The 22,046-nt window shown below is 38.1% G+C and overlaps 1 long non-coding RNA gene across 1 annotated transcript in view; it reads right to left on the bottom strand.

The window, feature by feature from the left end:
- The window catches only part of LOC139034349 (uncharacterized), a 106,315-nt gene extending 84,298 nt beyond the window's left edge, over positions 1-22,017 (bottom strand). The window contains exon 1 of the long non-coding RNA XR_011486793.1: positions 6,553-22,017. This is a non-coding gene — a long non-coding RNA (uncharacterized lncRNA). The remainder of the gene's footprint in view (positions 1-6,552) is intronic.
- Between the last annotated feature and the right edge of the window lie 29 nt (positions 22,018-22,046).

Raw genomic sequence — 22,046 nt, 5'->3', positions numbered from 1 at the left:
ACCCACGTAACATGCTCAATTATTAAAATGGATGATATTCATCATTACTATGCAGCTCTCTGTTGACTTTCTTACTGAAACTAGACTTGGACCAGTTCAGTTAAAGTCTAGTGCTTGAGATCATCCAAGAGATTTCAGTTGTTAACTTAAACATTTCAAGTGTTTACCTATGGAATAATAATAATACAAACTGAAATAATATAGCCTTCCATCAAATTATTAAGATGTATAATATAAAATCCATTATTTGGTAGGATTTAAATAAACATACATATTCTATGTTCCTGGTAGAAGCACACAGTAGTACACTATTTTTGAAGAAATATCATAAGTACCAAAAGCCATATGATTGTTCAAGTCTTTTAACCCAGAAACCCCACTTCTAGAATTTAGCCTAAGTCAATAACCAGAAATATTAAAAAAAAAAAAAATCATGTATTAGAACTTAAGATAATATGATTTATAGTTTTAAAAATTTGGAAATGACCTAAAGCTTGAATAATAGAGAGCTGATCAAATTAGTTATAAAACACCCATTACTGTCGTTCAGTCACTCAGTAGTGTCCGACTTTTTGCAACCCCATGAATGGCAGCATGCCAGGCTTCCCTGTCCTTCACTGTCTCCTGGAATTTGCTCAAACTCATTTCCATTGAGTTGATGATGCCATCCAACTATCTCATCCTCTGTCTCCCCCTTCTCCTCCTGCCCTCAATCCTTCCCAGCATCAGAGTCTTTTACAATGAATTAGCTCTTCACATCAGGTGGCCAAAGTATTGGAGCTTCAGCTTCAGCATCAGTCCTTCCAATGAGTATTCAGGGTTGACTTGCTTTAGGAAGGGTTGGTTTGATCTCCTTCCTATCCAAGGGACTCTCAAGTGTCTTCTCCAGCACCACAGTTCAAAAGCATCAATTCATTGACAATCAGTCTTTTTTATAGTCCAACTCTACATCCGTACATGACTACTAGAAAAACCATAGCTTTGACTAGATGGACCTTTGTCAGCTAAGTAATGTCTCTGACTTCTAATATGCTGTCTAGGTTTGTCATAGCTTCCCACATGGCACTAGTGGTAAAGAACCTGCCTGCCAACGCAGGTTGGACATAAGAGACGCCAGTTCCATCCCTGGGTTGGGAAGATCCTCTGGAGGAGGGCAAGGCAACCCACTCCAGTATTCTTGCCCGGAGAATCCCATGGACAGAGGAGCCTGGAGGGCTACAGTCCATGGGGTCACAAAGAGTCAGACACAACTGAATTGACTTAGCACAAACAGGCTTTCTTTAGTCTTCTGGGCTTTGATTATTTTTAGCTTGAAATAATCTGCATGCCAAAGAGACACATTTTGGGGTGGCAAATTTTATTCCCTCACAATACTGTTGTAGTAAGGATTGCAAAATGTGACTCCAACAACAAGTTATGTATGCAGAGATAATATAAATTTCTATTTTATGTATTTGTTGCCAATCTTCCCTATCAACCCTCTCCTGCTCATGAGCAGGAAAATACATAACAATGGTGTATCTGTTTTTAACCTTAAATATAATAATTTAACAAGTCTCTTTGGTCATTTTAGTCTCTTTAAAAAATGCTGTGTCTCAGATTTCTTTGACTTTTGCCCTCCCCTAACCATTCCGCCAGATGACCCCATGGGGGATGGAGAATATAGGCCATGTTATGGGAGGACAGCAGCTTGATATTGCCGACCTCCTGACTCCTCAGCACCCTTTGGGTACCGAGGCTCATTAACCAGTGTTGGAGAGGAAATTTTTTTTCCTCTTTCTCTTCTAGGTTCTTTGGTGGGTGTAGTAATTAAGTTGATATAAGACAGATTGAGAGGAGGAAAAAACCTAAAAGTTTAATAACATGAATATCTCTTGCATGCATGGGAGGTACACAGGAAAACTGAACAACTCTCTGAAGTGGCAGAAGTCATCACTTTAAATACTATCTTCAGCTAAAGACCAAGGAAGATGTGGGGGGTGGAGAGTCACTTATGGGAGGCTACCAGGAAGAGCACAGTGAACAAGGGTGAAGTTGTTATGTAGGTTCAAGTCCTAGCCTTCTCCATTGGTAAGAGTTTCTAGGGATTTGAATACCCTCCTCTTTCTGCCATTGTGAGGGAGAAGCTCTTCCTTTACAAATGAAGATATTCATTATACATGCAAGTGTCTCTTACAAAGTGTTTCTTGTACTCAGTTTTCAGGGTTCCTCCTGTACCTGCATTCCTCAAAACTGATCAGCCTAAAATGATCTTTTGTCTAGGAGATATATCTTTGGGTTGCAAATTCTGTTCCTCTTCCCCAGCAAAGTCAAGATTCATGGAGATTTTTGTGAGTCATTAAATGCAATAGGGAGATGTGACTCATCATCTGCCACAGCAAAGTATTGACTAGGTGACTTTAAATTAATTTTCTCATACTGGAGCTCCAATATCAAAGTGATAGCTTGGATGATTCCTTCTGAAGTTTCTCTCCTTGGCTTATAGAAGGCCATCTTCTTTCAGTGTCTTCTTCTCTCCTTGTGTATCTATATCCTAATCTCTTCTTATAAGGAACCAGTCACTTGGATTAAGACCCTCCCATATGATCTTATTTTACCTTAATTACTTCTTTAAAGGCTCTATCTCCAAATACAATTATATTCTGAGGTACTGGGCTTTAGAACATCAATATATAAATTTAGGGGAGGCAAAATTCAGCCCATAGTAGTCATGGATCTATGTATTCCATAAACGGGATACAGGACACACGTTTGTCAGTGGTTCAGAGCATATTTAGTACCATATAAAAATCTGTATGCAGGCCAAGAAGAAACAGTTAAAACAAGACATGGAACAGCAGACTGGTTCCAAATTGGGAAAGGAGTATAGCTGTGTATTGTCACCCTACTTATTTAACTTATATGCAGAGTACAAGGTGTGAAATGCCAGGTTGGATGAAGCACAAGCTGGAATCAAGATTGCTGGGAGAAATATCAATAACCTCAGATATGCAATGACATCACCCTCATGGCAGAAAGTGAAGAGGAACTAAAGAGCCTCTTGATGAAAGTGAAGGAGGAGAGTGAAAAATGTGGCTTAAAACTCAACATTCACAAAACGAAGATCAGGGCATCTGTCCCATCACTTCAGGGCAAATAGATGGGGAAACAAAGGAAACTGTGAAAGACTTTATTTTCTGGGCTCCAAAATCACTGCAGATGGTGACTGCAGCCATGAAATTAAAAGACACTTGCTTCTTGGAAGAAAAGCTATGATCAACCTACACAGCATATTAAAAAGCAGAGACATTACTTTGCTGACAAAGGTCCGTCCAGTCAAGGCTATGGTTTCTCTAGTAGTCATGTTGTGAGACATGGATGTGAGAGTTGGACTATAAAGAAAGCTGAGCGCCAAAGAATTGATGCTTTTGAACTGTGGTGTTGGAGAAGACTCTTGAGAGTCCCTTGGACTGCAAGGACATCCAAGTGTGGAGGGACACTCTCTGCTGCAGGAGTTATGGCCCTATTGGAGTCTTTTTCTGAGCCTCTTGTAGCTGGCCATCAGGTCTCTTTGGCCAGTCTTTCTCCATAGTTCCGCCCATGCAGGCACTTAAAGAGGACTCCCTTGCCTGGGGTTCTTCTCTGTTGCTTCTTGCAACAGGCTCATAGAGGGGGCGCCCCTGGCTGGGGTCCTACTCTGTAAATGGACTTGTCAGGCACTTAAAGGGGCACCCTGGGTGGGGGCCTACTCTGTAGTTCAGGCGTTTGATGGGCCAGCCTCTCTATTGTTCAGCTGCAGATGCTGGCCTGTTGGGGGGAAAGAGGCTATGGTGATGGCTTCACCCCTACAGGTGACTCAGCAGTATCGCCTTGCTTCCATGGCTGCCCCGCTTTCCTCCACAGGCATTTCCCCTAACAATCTCCTTCCTCACATCCCCTCAGTCTGTCTTTCTGCAGTCAATAGCAGCCCTTGCCCTGGGATTGCTCCACAATCCCTAAACTCTAGCTCCCAGCTGCTGCGCCTTCCAGGGGACCAACGCTCCTGTCTGGAGTATGTATGACTGCAGCAAGGACTGTCTGATTCTCATTCTATTTAGGCTGCCACAGATCAGCTGTTTCACTCTCAGCCTTAAATGTTTCTCCTCTGACTCAGACAATTGCCCTGATACGGAGATCGGACCCCTGCTTCAGTTCCCCCACCCACTGAGGGCAGTTCCAGTCCTACTAACATTCCTGGTTTTTCCCCCTAGTTCCTTCATTCTACTGAGATTTGTGTGGTTCTATGTATTCTTTTGCTCTGGTCAGGTACTCCTGTCTGCTCTCAGCTGGTGTTCTGTATGCACTTCTGTGTCTGAAGGTGTACTCCTGACCTGTCCGTGGAGAGAGATGTACTCCACATCCACCTGCTCCTCCACCATCTTGTTCTCTCATTTAGCTTGTTGATATGTCACATGGGCGTATATATCAAGGCTCAAGGTCTAGTGAAAGTCAACTCCGCCATCTTGGACCTAGTTGGCTCTAACCAGTTTTCCTATGGCCTTGTCATTCCTAACAAAATCCATTTATCTAACTAATTATAATCCAATTTTAGAAAATCCTGATTATGCATAACTCTTTTTAGTATTTTTTATACCTTCTTTTACTGAAAACACACTTCCTCCTTTCCTTAAGCAAGTAAGAACTGATTTTTATATTACCAGTTTATAGATTGGTGAGCATAAATACCAGTGATAATTTCTAAAACCTCTGCTTTCTTAGAACATTTTTGAATGGCACCAAACATTATTCATTTATAGCCCCAAATCTCTTTAGTTTCTCTATAAAAGGAAATTAGTGTTTAGTAGTAAATGTTTCAAAATCTTATTTTATTTGGAAATGACCTAGCTATTCAATAGACTTACAAAACTTAGTTTAGCACAACCCTTAGAAATTCAAGTTCTCTCAATCCAGAGAGACTATTTTAGACAGACATTTCTAAAGCATAATTATTCTTAATAGAATTTATCTAAAAGCTCATATCTCATTGATATTTCTTAGAAGTTTCTTCACTTGAGGTAATTTCCTTGTTGACAAATTTTCAACAGATATAATAATATTTAACTTATATTAAACCTAGGTATAATGAAAATTATAATAGTATAATGTTAATTACCCTAAGACATGTCTATATTAGTTAGATCAACAAACAAACATTATTAATATCAGGTAGTTAATACTGAATATTTCCCAGTTCACATGAACCTGGAATTCATTGTTTAATTTAGAATTATTTGATTTGTAAGCGCTTACTTTTCTTTAAGCCAATTAAATAGAGCTCATTTACAAATTAACTCAAAAATATTATCCAGAGACAAAGACATATCAAGACATATTCAGACAGACACAAGCAAGATCTAGCTTCATTTTCTGAGCTTAGTCATGAATTAAATATTACAATATAAAATTTACTAGTTTATAAATAGCAGTTGGAATAAATAAAATTTTTAAAGGTTTTTTCCCATTTTTTCCTCTGTCTCAGGAGTTAGAGATGGTCTAGATAAGCATTCCTGAGAGCCCTGGTCTCAAGGCACAGGGAAAGAAAATCAAGTTCTAAGAAAATGGAGGCAGGTCTAAACCAAACAGTGGCCAGACAAAGCAAAACGGCCACCACAAATCTCAACAAGGAACACAGAGTATAAAACACACAAATAGATTTGACAGTCCTAATCAGCCCCTCCCTTAAATACAAGATTACAGTCTCTCAGAAAACCTTCTAGAGACACAGAACTTCAGATCTAAGTACTAACAGAGTAAATGAAAATACCTTAGGCCCTCAAAGATTTCAAAGTGAGAAAAGGAAGCCAGGTTGAAAGAAGAGTGGGGGGAGGCAGGAGAGGAGGGCAAAAGGGGTGTGCTTACTGACACCTCCTGCCATCTGCAGATACCCAGGCATTATGAGACTTTACCCTGGGCCTCCAGAGAAGGGAGAGCTGGAATTTGGGCCTACCAGAAACCAGACCAGAACCAAAATTGGCATTCTCTGCCAAGAGGAGGTGATCAGTCTCCAATCCTCAGCTCAGGCTGAGGCCCTTCGACCAGATTCCTGCATCTGGGACCAGGGGACTAGAAAAAAGGGGAAGGTGAGGAAGGGTTAAGGAGAGGAAAAAGGGAAGGAAGGGGAGAGAGGTCAATAAAGTCTCTTGTTCCTTACCCATCGGGGCACTCTGGCCAGTTGTCCACATCAGGAGGAGACCAGGACTAAAGGGTCCCAGTTGTGGCCACTGGGTCTTGTCCATTGGTGGGCAAGCTGGTCCCTGAGTACCCCGAGTAGTCAGGATGTCAGTCACAGCAAGGAAGACTCCCCTGCCAGAGTTGCCATTTGTTGCAGGAAGGTAGACCCCTTCCAGGGCCCAAAACTGGGCTCTTGTCTAACATTCAGAAATGAATGGTTCGAGGAGACATATGTGCTGACAAAGCAAGAGATTTTATTGGGAAAGGGAACCCAGGCAGAGAGCAGCAGGGTAATAGAACCCAGAAGAACTGCTCTGCCATGTGGCTGGCCTCTCAGGTTTTACGGTGACGGGATTAGCTTACCTGACTCAGAGTCCTTCCCCGTGGTGCATGCCTTGTTCAGCCAAGATGGATGCCAGTGAGGATTCTGGGAGGTGGTGTCTCCTTTTGATCTTTCTCAAACTCTTCCGGCTGGTGGTGGCTTATTAGTTCTGTGTTCCTTACCAGGACCTCCTGTCATAAAACAACTCATGCAAATGGTTACTATGATGCCTATCCAGAGTGGGTGGTTTCAGTCAGTGTGCTTCCCCTAACAATTTGTTGATTTGTCATTCAACAAAATAGGAAATAGAGAAAGTACTATTTTCCTTAAATGGGTAAATAAAGATAGAGCTGAGAAATGAGAATGTGTTTCAGTTTATTTAATGAGACAACTATATTGTGGATTTCAGTAGGCAGGGAAATATAAGGATCCTAAATTCTAAATAATCTCTAGTTCACACCAAGTTTTGGGTACAACCTATGGGAACATGCAAGATCATTCCGGAAAATGACATGTCAGAGTTAGAAAAGTAGTTTGGCAAATAACAGTAATAATGAAATGAGTCAAGAAAGCATTGTCAATAAACGGAAATTAAAATTTAGCCACAAGAGGGCAGGAAGTAAAGCGGAAGACTTGTTATGGAAGCCAAAGAACAGAAAGTGTCAAGAAGATAAAGTCTCAAATATCCTTAGAGGAAAATAAGCACTAAAAGTGTCCACAGGAGCTATTCACAGGAAACCAATAAATGCTACTTGGGCGAGGGAGTTTTAGGGCATGGGGGAAGCAGAAAGCTCAGCAGTACACTGAGTTGACCAGTAAACAGGAGGAGAGAAAGCAAACAGGTGTGCACGCTGTCTGGTTTCTCTCACCCTCAAAAATCTGTTTCATAAGTTAAACCAATGAGAAAATTTGCCTGTATTTCTCAGGAACACATAGGGAATAGCCTCACATCAGTTCAGTTCAGTTCAGTCGCTCAGTCATGTCTGATTCTTGGCTTTCCCCATGGACTGCAGCACACCAGGCTTCCCTGTCCATCACCAACTCCCAGAGCTTACCCAAACTCATGTCCATTGAGTCAGTAATGCCATCCAACCATCTCATCCTCTGTCATCCCCTTCTCCTCCCGCCCTCAATCTTTCCCAGCATCAGGGTCTTTTCAAATGAGTCAGTTCTTCACATCAGGTGGCCAAAGTGTTGGAGTTTCAGCTTCAACATCAGTCCTTCCAATGAATATTCAGGACTGATTTCCCTTAGGATGGACTGGTTGGATCTCCTTGCAGTCCAAGGGACTCTCAAGAGTCTTTTCCAACACCACAGTTCAAAAGCATCAATTCTTCAGCGCTCAGCTGTCTTTATAGTCCAACTCTCACATCCATACATGACTACTGGAAAAACCACAGCCTTGACTAGACAGACCTTTGTTGGCAAAGTAATGTCTCTGCTTTTTAATATGCTGTCTAGGTTGGTCATAACTTTTCTTCCATGGAGTAAGCGTCTTTTAATTTCATGGCTGAAGTCACCATCTGCAGTGATTTTGGAGCCCAGAAAAATAGTCTGTCACTGTTTCCACTGTTTCTCTATCTATATGCCATGAAGTGATGTGACTGGATGCCATGATCTTAGTTTTCTGAATGTTGAGCTTTAAGCCAGCTTTTTCACTCTCCTCTTTCACTTTCATCAAGAGGCTCTTTAGTTCTTCTTCACTTTCTGCCATAAGGTTGGTGTCATCTGCATATCTGAGGTTGTTGATATTTCTCCCAGCAATCTTGATTCCAGATTGTGCTTCATCCAGCACAGGATTTCTAATGATGTACTCTGAATATAAGCTAAATAAGCAGGGTGACAATATACAGCCTTGATGTACTCCTTTTCCTATTTGGAACCAGTCTGTTGTTCCATGTCCAGTTCTAACTGCTGCTTCCTGACCTGCATACAGATTTCTCAAGAGGCAGGTCAGGGGGTCTGGTATTTCTATCTCTCAGAATTTTCCACAGTTTATTGTGATCCACACAGTCAAAGGCTTTCACATAGTCAATACATCAGAAATAGATGCTTTTCTGGAACTCTCTTGCTTTTTCTATGATCCAACAGATGTTGGCAATTTGATCTCTGATCCTCTGCCTTTTCTAAAACCAGCTTGAACATCTGGAAGTTCACAGTTCACGTATTGTTGAAGCCTGGCTTGGAGAATTTTGAGCATTACTTCACTAGCATTTGAGATGAGTGCAATTGTGTGGTAGTTCGAGCATTCTTTGGCATTGCCTTTCTTTGGGATTGGAATGAAAACTGACCTTTTCCAGTCCTGTGGCCACTGCTGAATTTTCCAAATTTGCTGGCATATTGAGTGCAGCACTTTCACAGCATCATCTTTTAGGATTTGAAAGTGTTCAACTGGAATTCCATCAATTCCACTAGCTTTGTTCATAGTGATGCTTCCTAAGGCCCACTTGACTTCACATTCCAGGATGTCTGGCCCTAGGTGAGTGATCACACCATCATGATTATCTGGGTCATGAAAATCTTTTTTGTACAGTTCTTTTGTGTATTCTTGCCACCTCTTCTAAATATCTTCTGCCTCTGCTAGGTCCATACCATTTCTGTCCTTTATTGAGCCCATCTTTGCATGAAATGTTCTTGGTATCTCATTTTCTTGAGGACATCTCTAGTCTTTCCCATTCTGTTGTTTTCCTCTATTTCTTCGCACTGACCACTTAAGAGGTAGAAATAAAACCTCACAAAAAAGATGTAAGGCCACTCATTTGCCTCAACACTTTTGAAGGACATTTAGGACAGAGTAGGGTTGGGGGATGAGAATGATTTTTTAAGCATTTTCAGTGCACTGAACACTTCTCTAAACTTCTAGATAAATTGTCTCATTTTAGCCTTACACTAGCAACTTTAATTTGGATAATTATACTTGAAATTTTACAGGTCAGGATTTAGGCTTATAAAGTGAAGTTCCCAAAGTGCATGACAAAGCAAACTGGAAAAGCTAGGAGTATAAGCCCCAGCTGGCTGGTCCCAAAGTCATACACTTTTTACCATGGGTTATTCCTCACTTCCATCATGTCCTTCTGCTACAGTCCAAGCCAGGCACAAGTTCAGACACTATCCCTGGGCTAAGAATATATTTTCATATTTCCTAAAAGCCATCATCCCAAAGCTTTCTTCAGTATAGATCCTCAACATCCTGTCCTTGAAGAATCTCAACTCATGATCTAAAGAATTTACCAATATTCTTTATGTGTCTCCCTTCTCCAAAATTCAGAGGTAAACATATGTCAAATGAGTCCTAAGAAAATGCCGTAGTCTCATAAGGTTTCAGAATTTATGGACTTCATTCAAATAATCATTTAAAAATGGTTTTTACTTGTATTAATAACTTTGATACTAATAGTGTAAGCTTTAAATAATGTAAATTCCTGCTTTTCCTCATTAGAAAATTATCATCATTGCTGGAAATTGGGATAGAAGCGTTCTTAACTGATTCCCACTTAACAGACTTGCTGGATTAATCAGCACTCTTCATTTTCTCTGTAAAGCATACTGACTAAAGCCAAAGGATACTGAGCTTGTTTGTGGCTGGCAAACCTTTCCCTGACATATTTGCAATATCTCCTCTCACTGGTTGATTTGTATGCTCACCAGAATAAGGTTATTTATTCACAAACTCATTTATGCCAGTTGTACCTACTAATGTGTTTATGGAGTATAATTACATGTCACATAAACCAAGAAAATATGAGTATGAAAGGAGAGCTATTGAGTCTATAAAAATAATTTGAATTCTTTGGAAAGACTTGATAAAGACAAGTAATTAAAATTTGCTATTGAGTTAAGTGTGGGTATAATCACTTTTTTAATCATAATAATCTGTACTAAGATTGTTTCCAAACCTCTTTAAATCCTTACTAAAGAAGCCAAAGCAAAATAGTTTTTATGATGAAAAAAAAATAGGAGAAACTCCTATTAGCAGAACTTAAAAAAAAAAAAAAAAAGCTGTACCTTTCAAGAAAAATCTAGGAAATAAATATTTATAGGTTGAAAGTTTAAATAAAATATAATATTTAGCACATGTATTTTTTCTTTTGATTCTCTCCTTTAAATTATTAGTAATTGATCAGCTACCTAAAATAATCATGTTTAATAAAAATCACCAATAATCCTACCAGCAACAATGTTAATCACAATTAGCATCACAGCACATTTCCTCAAATTCTGTTCTTTCCATTCATTTCACATGGATTAGGATTAGGTCATGGGGCTTCCCTGGTAGCTAAACTGATAAGAATCTGCCTGCAATGCAGGAGACCCCAGTTAGATTCCTGGGTTGGGAAAATCCCCTGGAAAAGGGACAGGCTACACACTGCAGTATTCTTAGGCTTCCCTGGTAGCTCAGCCGGTAAAGAATCTGACTGCAAAAAAAAAAAAAGAATCTGACTGCAGTGCAGGAGACCTGGGTTTGATCCCTGGGTTGGGAAGATCCCCTGGAGGAGAACATGGCAACCCACTCCAGTATTCTTGCCTAGAGAACCCTATGGACAAAGGAGCTTGGCAGGCTACAGTCCACGGGGTCGCAAAGATTCAGACACGACTGAGCGACAGCACAGTAAAAGATCAGTTCATACTGTACATTCAAGTTTGTAGCTCTCTCATTTACTGACAAGTTTAAATCAAAAGTCTTCCCCTATAAAAATCATTTTTTTCTTTTCCAAACTAACTTTTAGTTTATAGTGTCCTATTATAATAGTCTATCTCATATACAATAAAAATGCACAGCTCAATGACTTGCCATGTTTATACATCCACATACCAAAAGCTTAAATCAAAATATAAAACATAACCATCAGCACCCCCAGAAATTTCTCTCATCCTTCTCTCTAGACAATTATCACCACCACCACTTCAGAGGTATCAACTTGCTGATTTTTATTACCATAGAATGCTTTTGGCTGGACTTGAATTTCATATAAATGGAATCATACAGCATGGAGTCTTTTGCGTCTGGCTTCTTAGTTCAGCCTAACATTTTTAAGATTTGGTCACGGTGTTGGATATGGTAGTTTATTCCTTTTCATTAATGACTAGTATTCTATTGTATGGGGCTTCCCTGGAGGCTCAGACGGGAAAGAATCTGCCTGCAGTGTGGGAGACCTGTGTTCAATCCTTGGGTTGGAAAGATCCTCTGGAGAAGGGAATGGCTATCCACTCCAGTATTCTGGCCTAGAGAATTCCATGGACAGATGGGCCTGGTAGACTACAGTCCATGACATTGTAAAGAGAATATACTATAGTTAATTTGTACTTTCTCCTATTGATGAACATGCAGTAGTTTCCAGTTTTTAAAGATGCTATATGAGCATTCTTATACAAGCCATATTGTGGACGTATGTTTTCATTACTGGGTCACTGAGTGTAAATATATTTGCCTTTATAGAAATCACCAGTTTTTCAAAGTGGTTATAGCATCTTAAATCCTCACCAACAGAGTGGGTTAGTTCCAATTATTTTCAGGTCCTCACCATCATTTTCAGAATTTTTTGTTTTATCCATTATCCATTCTTTTGGATGTGAAATGGTATCTCATTCTATTTTTTATTTGCATTTCACTGAAGAGTAATGATGTTAACTTCTTTTAGTGTCCTGTAAACATATTTTCAGTAGCTGAGTTATTCTATGTTGTAGATACAACTATATTCACCTTCTTAGCTAGGTCTTCCCTACCCTCCTTCCATAATTTCTCTCCAGTGTCTTACTTCAGAACAGAGTTATCTTAAATTATGTCATCTCTTATGAGACAAATAAGGCCATTTATTCTGAACATGCTATAACAAGTAAGTCAGCTGCCATCACTTGCATTTGGGCAGAGACTCAAACAGGAAGAGTAGTGGAAAGGTTGTATAATGGAAAAAGGGAAGTCTTTGATGAAGGCTGTGAGAATGGGAAAGCTACAGGCAGTCTTACTAAAAGAGAAGCATCCCATGCAATTGGTTATGGATGCATATTTGGCTTTCTCTGCTTGGTGCTTAATTGGAAGGGGGGATTAAAAAGAAACCTGTCAGTTATTAAGCTATTAATCAAGTCCTGGCCATTTGGAGCCTATTATTACAGGAGCCATCATTTAGCTTCCTGGACTGTCACTGGAGATAGCAATCTGGCTTCCTACAAGTCTGATTTATACCAGGCTGGCTTCCTGGGTTGTTTATTGTAGATAAGGGGTTGGTTTTCTGGGTAGATTGCTGCAGGTTTTGAGGTCAAAGCTTTATTTTTATATATGATCTGGTCGTTGAATATTCAGCCTTTTCACGAATTCCCTGCCCTCTGCTATGGCTCTATGTCCTCCTCTCTTCCTTTGCTCATGGGTATTGGCCCAAACAGCTTCTGATATGTTCACTGATATTTCACACTCGGCCCTCCCTCCCAGTCTCTACACGTGCCCCCACCATGGTTCACTCCTTCTCAGTCTTCGTGTCTCAGCATTAACGTAATTTCTTTAGACAGTCTTTCCCCAAGCAGTCTATTTAAAATCAGCTTGCACCATCACTACTCTGGTAACTACTAACCATTGTTGGTTTCTTTATTTCATTTACAATTTTATGATTATTCTTATTTCTTTTCCTGCTTTTCTTTCATCTTGCTGCTCCACTGAACTGTAAGTTTTTGGAAGCAAGATACAGTTTTTGCCATTATATTTCCAGTACCTAACAGAGTGCCTAGAAAAGAATAGCCTTCCATAGAAGTGTGTTCAATGACCACTTTGACTCTCTCACTCTTCCTAATCTTGCTTTGAAGACTAGCAAATTAGAAAGTTTTACATATGCTGTGACATTTGCGAGAATTAGAAATATCATGATGAAAATAATTATTAAAAATTATCAAACCAATATGGCTAATATCTTAGATTGGAGTTGAGTTATTCTCATCCTTATGAAGCATATAGATCATTATTTTTAAATCCTATTGTTCAAATGCTCTAATAGGATTATAGTTCAAATATATGTAATATGTCAAAATTATTCTCTATAATTTGTGTTCCTTAATAAACTAATCCAAGATTTCCAATGGAACAACAAAAACCACTAACAGCAAAAACACTGCATAGAGGAAACAAAGAAAACGCATCACAATTTACTTCTGATTTGTTACATTCTGTAAACTAATAAATTCTGAGCATACTGAAAATTGACAAAGGACAGCAAATAATGTAGTACCCTACAAACAAATAAATGGTAAATCATGTACCTGTTAATTAGCAATTTTTTGAGAATTCAGAGGTCATGTTAACATCTTCTGGAGATTCACATTCATCTTTAATGACAGCAAGAGTATTAGCTCCTGCTTCATATGTATAAGTTTATGAATGAAGAAGGAGGCAGCCACTTTATTTACTTGGACACTAACCAAATATGAGTCTCCCTTATCATCTTACTTAATAATTAGAATCTCAAAAATGATTCCTTTCTAAATTATCTTTTCACATCAAGCTGTCATTCTAAGAGAGAATGGTAAAACACTTAGGTTTTTCAGTTACAAATATCAATTAGGATACTATGCTTTCTTAAGTCTAGAAGTCAGGACACAGATTGATGGACAACAATCAGAAGCACTGAAAATGAGGATCCTGTAAAAATGTGCTCCCATCATTTCTTCTCCCTTCCTGGACTAACTGTGGACACATGATAGGGGGGCATATTATCTTGCCAACTGACCCGAGTAACAAAATGTCTTTTGCAGTCTTTCAGGGTGTTAAGGATTAGAGCTGGGGAGGGGTGACACTGTTGCCTTTATCTTCACACCTTTTAAGACTAGGGAATCCATTCAATGTTGCATGCAAATTCTAAAATGGTGATTACCTTCAAAATATATGATAAACATATGCTAATGAGATAAGCCAACAAGGACAAAAAATCCACTTTATAATGCAATCACAAGAGAAAGAAGTTTAAGTAGATATGAGGAAATTATCATAAATGGCAAGGTTCAAAAAATTATAATAAAAAGGATTGATGTGTTTTATACATGCTAAATCACTGATGGGGATTTATTATCTACACAATACTCCCAGCAGACAGAAAAACAGGCTTAGTACATAGCAATAACTTTTGTAAAACACTACCATTTAATTTTACATTTTTCTCTCCTTTTACGCTGAGCTCATAAATTAAAAATATTCCTATGCATTAAAAGGATATTAAAACTTTTGAAGGAGGTGTGAAAAGTATTTTGTTACTAATTGCATAAAAAAGAAGCAATTAGGTACTGGTTATTTTCATAAGCATAGCATCTATATCTCTCTCAGGAGTGAATACCAATATCTCCATTATCAAGACTACAGTGAAAACTCATATGAATCAGTGTTTTCCAGGATAAAATTAAGTGCAGGGAAGAAAAGGCATTCATTTTATATTAAGAAATTTAAACAAAAATAAAAATAGATATCATTTAAGCTTTCTTAGGAGAGGTCATAAAAATAACCTCAAAGGAATCAAACTAAAGCAAGAGGAGATTAGCTTGGAGGAGAAGCCATAACATTCTAGAGAGTTCAACAAATTTCTGGAAAATAGAAATTGAAGAAAAGCATGTTAACTGCTAAAAAGACAATGAAGTTAGGAATATGCCTAGGTGGAGGCTGCAATAAGAGTAGGATTTAGTCTCCTTTCTTTTCTCAAGTGTCCCCAAGCTCAGAAGGGGGAGTGAGAGGCAGATATTAAAATATGTAGGCTAAAGAGGAAAAACCCACACCATTTTCCTTTTCCCACCATGTGCAGAGTGACAGCAATCCATGGTGGTAATTTGCAATCTAAGCAAATATATCAGAGAAATCTTCTTTAAACAGGTTGAATAAATTGACTAGAAAAATTAAGACTTTGAGTTTGAGTGTTGACTTTGCATCATATTTTTATGAAAAAGAAGAAAATGTCCCAGAACGCTTGAATATCATAAATCTTTAGACAACAGGGCCCTTCTGAGTACCAAGCAGATTCAACGAAGACAGACCCACACCTTCTACTTTTAGATGACTGAAAACTAAAATTTATTCCAAGTTTGAGAAGAATAAATAAAATTATGATACATTTGAGGCCTGACTATACATTTAATTATGGATAGCCAGTGATTCTGGCTCTTGCAGCCTGAGTCAAGTTGAAGGTTCATTCTGCACATTGACAGCATAATGCCATGATTGTCTTCTCTGATGTTGCACTGTAATATCCGTATGTTGTGTGAAAGTACCCAAAAAAGAACTAATTTAAAGATAAAAATTATCCAGTCTTCAACTGACAAAGCCATTCCAATAGCCTGACATGACTACGCTGAGTTCACAGCAAGAAGTCCAGAAATTCCCTTAGCTCTATCGTTTGTAAGATGGAATTTAAATCAAGAGCACATAAGATCCGGGCCATGATGAATTCTAGCTCATATAAAAATAAGTTTTCAAGCAAAGATAAAAAAATAGTTTCATGACAATTATCCAATCACAAACAGCAGCTTTTAGGCAATAAATGTTTTGTTTTAAAAGTCAAAATTCAAAGGTAAAGAAATAAGAGATCTTAAACTTTCCAGGGTAGAATTTGGGAGAAGAGATTGTATACAAAACAAATAAACAACCAAACCAATACTTGGGGTGGTATTAGATTTCTTATCCAGAAAATTTTATGCAAGAAGACAATGGGGCAGTACTTTCAAAGATCTAAGGAAAATTATTTTGAACTAGATTTTCAGACCAGTTATACTATCAATACTTTGGCCACCTGATGCGAAGAGCTGACTCATTGGAAAAGACCCTGATGCTGGAAAAGATTGAGGGCAGGAGGAGAAGGGGACAACAGAGGATGAGATGATTGGATGGCATCACCAACTCAATGAACATGGGTTTCAGCAAGCTCTGGGACTTGATGATGGACAGGGAGGCCTGGCATGCTGTGGTTCATGAGGTCACAAAGAGTCGGACATGACTGAGAGACTGAACTGAACTTAACTGATACTATCAATCAAATCTGAGAGCAAAGGTATTTTCACATGCCTAAAGGCTTATAAGTATTCTTGCCAAGACTGCTTCTGAGTTACTTAAGAACATATTGAAACAAGCAAACTCAGTCAAAATCAAGAAAGGGAAAATGTGAGATCCAAAAAAGGCTAGAACTTATGTAGAAGTGCAATGAATATAATCATAATCTCCCAATCTTCAAAATGGAGTAAAAATACAAAACACAATTGATCAAGAATACCAAGAAAATAGCACCAAAAAAAAAAAATCTTCAAAAAGAAAACTCATGGTATAAATGCCATTCTGACAATAGAATGATTAACAGACTGGAAGTGATATGGTGAATAGGCATTATTTTTCCTTCAACAAGAAGAAATGAAAGACAATTAGAAACTCCAGGGAAGCCCACATGCAAGCATGCGTAGACACAAACACAGAGTAAAATATACATGGCATGATTCTCAGGTTCTGATGGTGTGTAAGAAAGATAACTCATTTGCACCATAATGCTAGAGATATTATTTTTCAGGTTATATAAGGGTCATAATTTTGGATCAGTGAGAAAAATATAATCCTAGCCTATCATTCAGCTTTGCACAGAATTTATACAGGAAAATAGTTAAATGCCATTTATTATCAACTCTTAGAATCAAACTATAGAGAAAACACACACAATTAAGGATAGAAAACAAAATGTAAAGGCTATTATCCCTTATACCATAAAAAGAAAAAAAGTACACCTGTCAACTGCTAGAAGGAAATTGGATGAGATAGATGAAGGCAATAGTAGAGGGGAAAAAAATCTCAACTTACTAAGTCAAACTTAAAATTTAATAAAACAAGAAATCATTCTTTGAGTATATTATTTAAAACTACAGCAGAATCAATGAAGTAACTGAAAATAATAACTTAGAGTAAGGACTGGAAATAGTGCATAAAATTGATAAACTAAGAAAAAGTGAAATATTTATATTATTTAGAGTTATATGATATTCCATCGGCTTCCCAGGTGGCACAGCAGTAAAGAATCTACCTGCCAAAGCAGGAGACACAAGTTGAATCCTTGGGTGGTGAAGATCCCCTGGAGTAGGAAATGGAAAACTGACCCAGTATTTTCACCTGGAAAATTCCATGGACAGAGGAGTCTGGTGGGCTACAGCCCATGGGGGTCACAAAAAGTAGGATACAACTGAGCACACATGCACGCATACGATATTCCACCCACCTTAAGACTAAAGACCAAATAGCCAAATGGGGTATTATTGCTCTTATTTTCAAGCTACTGCATCAGATCCCTCTTGTACACAGCCTAACAGATTCTTAGCCTTACCTTTGTTTCCAGTCATAGCCATGGTAATTATTTTGTACAGGTCTCAATTCATAACACCCTGATTGCCCCTTAAGTAAGTGCTGTGTGCTGTGCTTAGTCACTCTGTCGTGTCTGACTCTGTGACCCCATGGACTGTAGCGCGCCAGGCTCCTCTGTCCATGGGATTCTCCAGGCAAGAAAACTGGACTGGGTTGCCATGTCCTCCTTCAGGGGAGCTTCCCAACCCAGGAACTGAACACAGGTCTCCACATTGCACGCAGATTCTTGACCATCTGAGCCACCTACTGCCTCTAACAGCTTTTTCTCTATATTCTAGTGAATCTTTGATGTGGCTGAAGAGCAGCATGCCAGTGGGAAGGCCTCCCATGCATCCGTGTGCAGCCTATAGAGTTTGTAATTCAATGATCAAATGCTTCTCCAAGCCATTCTTGGGCAGATAATCCTGCGAAACATTCTACACACTCTTAAAATCTGTGTGTAACTGAGCTGCAGTTACCCACATGGGGACCAACTCAATAGCACTCCTTTATAATAATTTGTCTTTCCTTTTTAATTTTTCCCACTCTCTCCCTTCTCTGCCCAATCACCTCTCAAATAAATTACCTTCCCAGAGGCCCTTTTCTCAGAATCAACCAACAAGGTAAACACAGACTAAGACATCTCTTCTACATCCCTTGCTTTTATTTGTTTACTTTTTACCATATGCATGCATCAATTTTATTTTAAAATTCTTATGAATATTCACATTATTTGTTATAGATCACGCATTCCTTTCATACTTACCACAAGTGAAGAGTTTTAATTTCTCTCCTCTGGTTCACTGGTAATTGTTACTATGCACTAGGCACTCACTATGTGCTTAAGGTGATTTCTCATGTCAAGAAAGATGCTACATCTAGAATCACAGAAGAGAATAACAATGAACCTACAAAATTCTAGTCAGTGGAGTATCAAACTGGGAAATACAAAGACAAGAAAAATACAATTTAGAACTGACAACATCCCCATGATGATTGAGCCTGAATCTCTTTCTTCATTTTATAAAACAGCACAATAATGTTTACTTCTCAGGAAACTGAAATGAGTTTTTAATGATTTCAAGTACTTCTTGAAGCCTGAGTGCTGAGATTTCACAATGTATTATATATTTAAACTATTCAGTTCTCAACAGCCTAAAGTAAATAGGAAGTGCTCTGAGTAAGGTATCAGAAGATAGTGATCCTCATTTTTATTGTAATATTGATTAGAGGGATTAAAACTTTCTGAACCTCAGTTTCCTCATTTTAAAGATAATGTTAAATCTGCCAAATATCAGGAGTTACTACTAAAGGTTAATAAGCAAATATGTGCAAAACTCTTAGGAAACTATTAATATCAAATATTTTGCAGAATCATACCATTACCATATCTCTGGGAAGAGGATGGCAACAGTCAGTGAGAGAGAGAAAATCCTCCATTAATAGAATGTCCAAATTGAAAAGTTTGGAGGCTGAATCCCCACAGGCAATTTGTGGGTGTTCTAAAGCCAGTTTTGTGAAAAAGTTGCCCACGGCAACCAGCAGAAGTACATTGTTTGCTGTCACATTGTTTAGAAAAAATATGAGTCACTTGCTAACACTTAAAGGAAGTTAACATAAGAATCCAAACTTTCAGCTGCCCTGTAGAATCTCGATGTGGTCGCCTGGGCTCTGTCCTAGAATGTCACTGTCCCTGGATTTGAGTAAGCTCTTTTCCCCATGGATGTGGTATAGACCCTTTCATTTGCCACAGTCTCCACATCTCCCTTCTGCCTCACACCTGGCCCATTTTACTTAGATTATTGATTTTGTCTCTGTAACAGTTGAGTTTGAAGTGGTTTTTCTAGCATTGGGCAAAGAAATAGATAAATGTTCTCTCAATGATGTGAAAAGGAAAACTTTGTAGTTTGGAAGACAAGCACTTAGAGCTAATGAGAGAAGAAAGGGAATGTTACCAGACAATATAGCTGGAAAAGAGATGATCAGAGAACTTTCCCTGCTGGCTGGAATACCATTAGGATTTTCAATACTAGGCATTACTGACATTAATTTTCACATTGCTTACTCTGCTGAACTACCTACACTATGCTATGCTATGCTGTAAGCCTGTGCCAAATATGGCCACTATAAAGGACACTACTAATTATTACCCATATTGTCTCCTCCAACATTAAAAAGAACTCTGGGTTTTCTTTTTGGGAGGGGGGCTACCTTTCCAGCTTTATTAAGATATTATCAGCACATAACATTATATAAAGTATACAATATGATGATTTTATACAACTATGGATTGTGAAAAGTTTACACATATCTTTCATGTCATATAATTAGAATTTTGTTATTGTTGCTGTTGTGGTAAGAACATTTAAGATTTACTCTCTATCACCTTTTAAGTATATAGTACAGTATTGTTAACCATAATCACCAGGTTGTATACTATATCCCTATAAATTATTCCCCTTATAACTGGAAATTTAAACACTTTGATCAATCATTTCTCCATTTCTACCATCCTTAAGTCCCTGGCAATGACTATAAGTGCTACTATGACTTTAGAATTATCATATTTCACATATAAGGGAGATCATAGAGTATTTGCCATTTCTCATCTGACTCATTTCACATAGCGCCCTCAAGGTTCATCTATGTTATCACAAATAGGATTCCCCTTATTTCATGGTGGAATAATAATCCATTGTATATATACCACTTATTTATCCATTCATCCACTCATAAACACTTTGGTTGTTTTCCTATCTTGACAACTGTGAATGATACTACAATAAACTAGGGGGCAGGGGAAGAGAGATCTCTTCATGATCTTTATTTCATTTCTTTAAGACATACACACAGAAAAGGTATTGCTGTATCAAATGGTAGTTCTTTTTTAAACTTTTTGAGGAACCTCCACACTGCTTTCCATAGTGGTTGCACCAATTTACATTCCCACCGACAGAGCACAAAGGGTTCTCTTTTCTCCACATTCTCAATAACACCTGTTATCTTGTGTCATTTGTAGCACAGCTTTTCTAGTAGGTGTGAGGTGATCTCTCTCCATGGTTTTACTTTGCATTGCCTTGGTGATTAGTGATGTTGAGCACTTTTCATGTATCTGTTGGTCACTTATATGTCTTTGGAAAGACATTTGTTCAGGTCCTTTTACCCATCTTATCATCATATTTTCTCCTACCGAGTATCATGAGTTCACTCTATATTTTGGATATTAGTCCTTTATCAGTGATCTGGTTTGTAAATACTGTCTCCCTTTCCATAAGTTTCCTACTTCTGTTGTACTTTTGCTGTGCATAGATTTTTAGTTGGAGGAAGTTGATTTTTGCTTTTGTTGTTTATACTTTTGCTGTCATGTCCAAAAAATCATTGCCAAGACCAATAACAAGGAGTTTTTTCCCATATGTTTTCTTCTAAGAGTTTTATGACTTCAGGTCTTATGCTTAAGCCCTTAATCTATCTTTAGTTAATTTTTATTAATGGTGTAAGATAGCATGGTTCAATTTCATTCTTCTGCATCTGAATATCTAGTTTTCACATCACTTACTGAAGAAACAGTCCTCTACCTGTTGAGTATTCTTGACTCCCTTGTCAAGTATTAGTTGACCATATATATGAAGACTTTTTTCCTAGGCTCTCTTTTCTGTTTCATTGATTTATATATCTGTTTTTAGGCCAATACCACATTGTCTTGACTATTATAGCTTTGTAAAATAGTTTGAAACTGGTAACTAATGTCTTGCTTATTATCAAGATTGCTTTGGCTATTCAAGGTGTTCTTGTGGTTCCATATGAATGTAGATTGTCATATTTATGTGAAAAATATCACTGAAATTTTGATAGGGATTACACACATGGACTTTTGGTAGTATGAACATTTAAACAACATTAACTCTTAAAATCCAAGATCACAGGATATCTTTCCATTTACTTATGACACCTTCCATTTCTTTCATCAATGTCTGATAATTCATCAGTCTTCATTTTCTTTGTTAAATTACTTTTTAAGCATTTTATTGATTTGATGCTGTTGTGAATAGAATTATTTCCTTGATTTCTCTTTCTGATACTTAATTGTTAGTGTATAGAAACACACCTGATTTTTGTATATTGATTTTGTATCCTGAAACTAAGAAATTCAGTCCTTAGTACCATCATTTTTTTGTTTTTGTTTTTCTGTGGGTGGGGGGGGGG

The sequence above is a fragment of the Odocoileus virginianus genome, chromosome 3, assembly GCF_023699985.2.
Source record: "Odocoileus virginianus isolate 20LAN1187 ecotype Illinois chromosome 3, Ovbor_1.2, whole genome shotgun sequence".
NCBI classification, from domain to species: Eukaryota; Metazoa; Chordata; class Mammalia; order Artiodactyla; family Cervidae; genus Odocoileus; species Odocoileus virginianus.
Note: the sequence above shows the minus strand (reverse complement) of the source record. Positions and strands in the feature narration are given on the sequence as shown.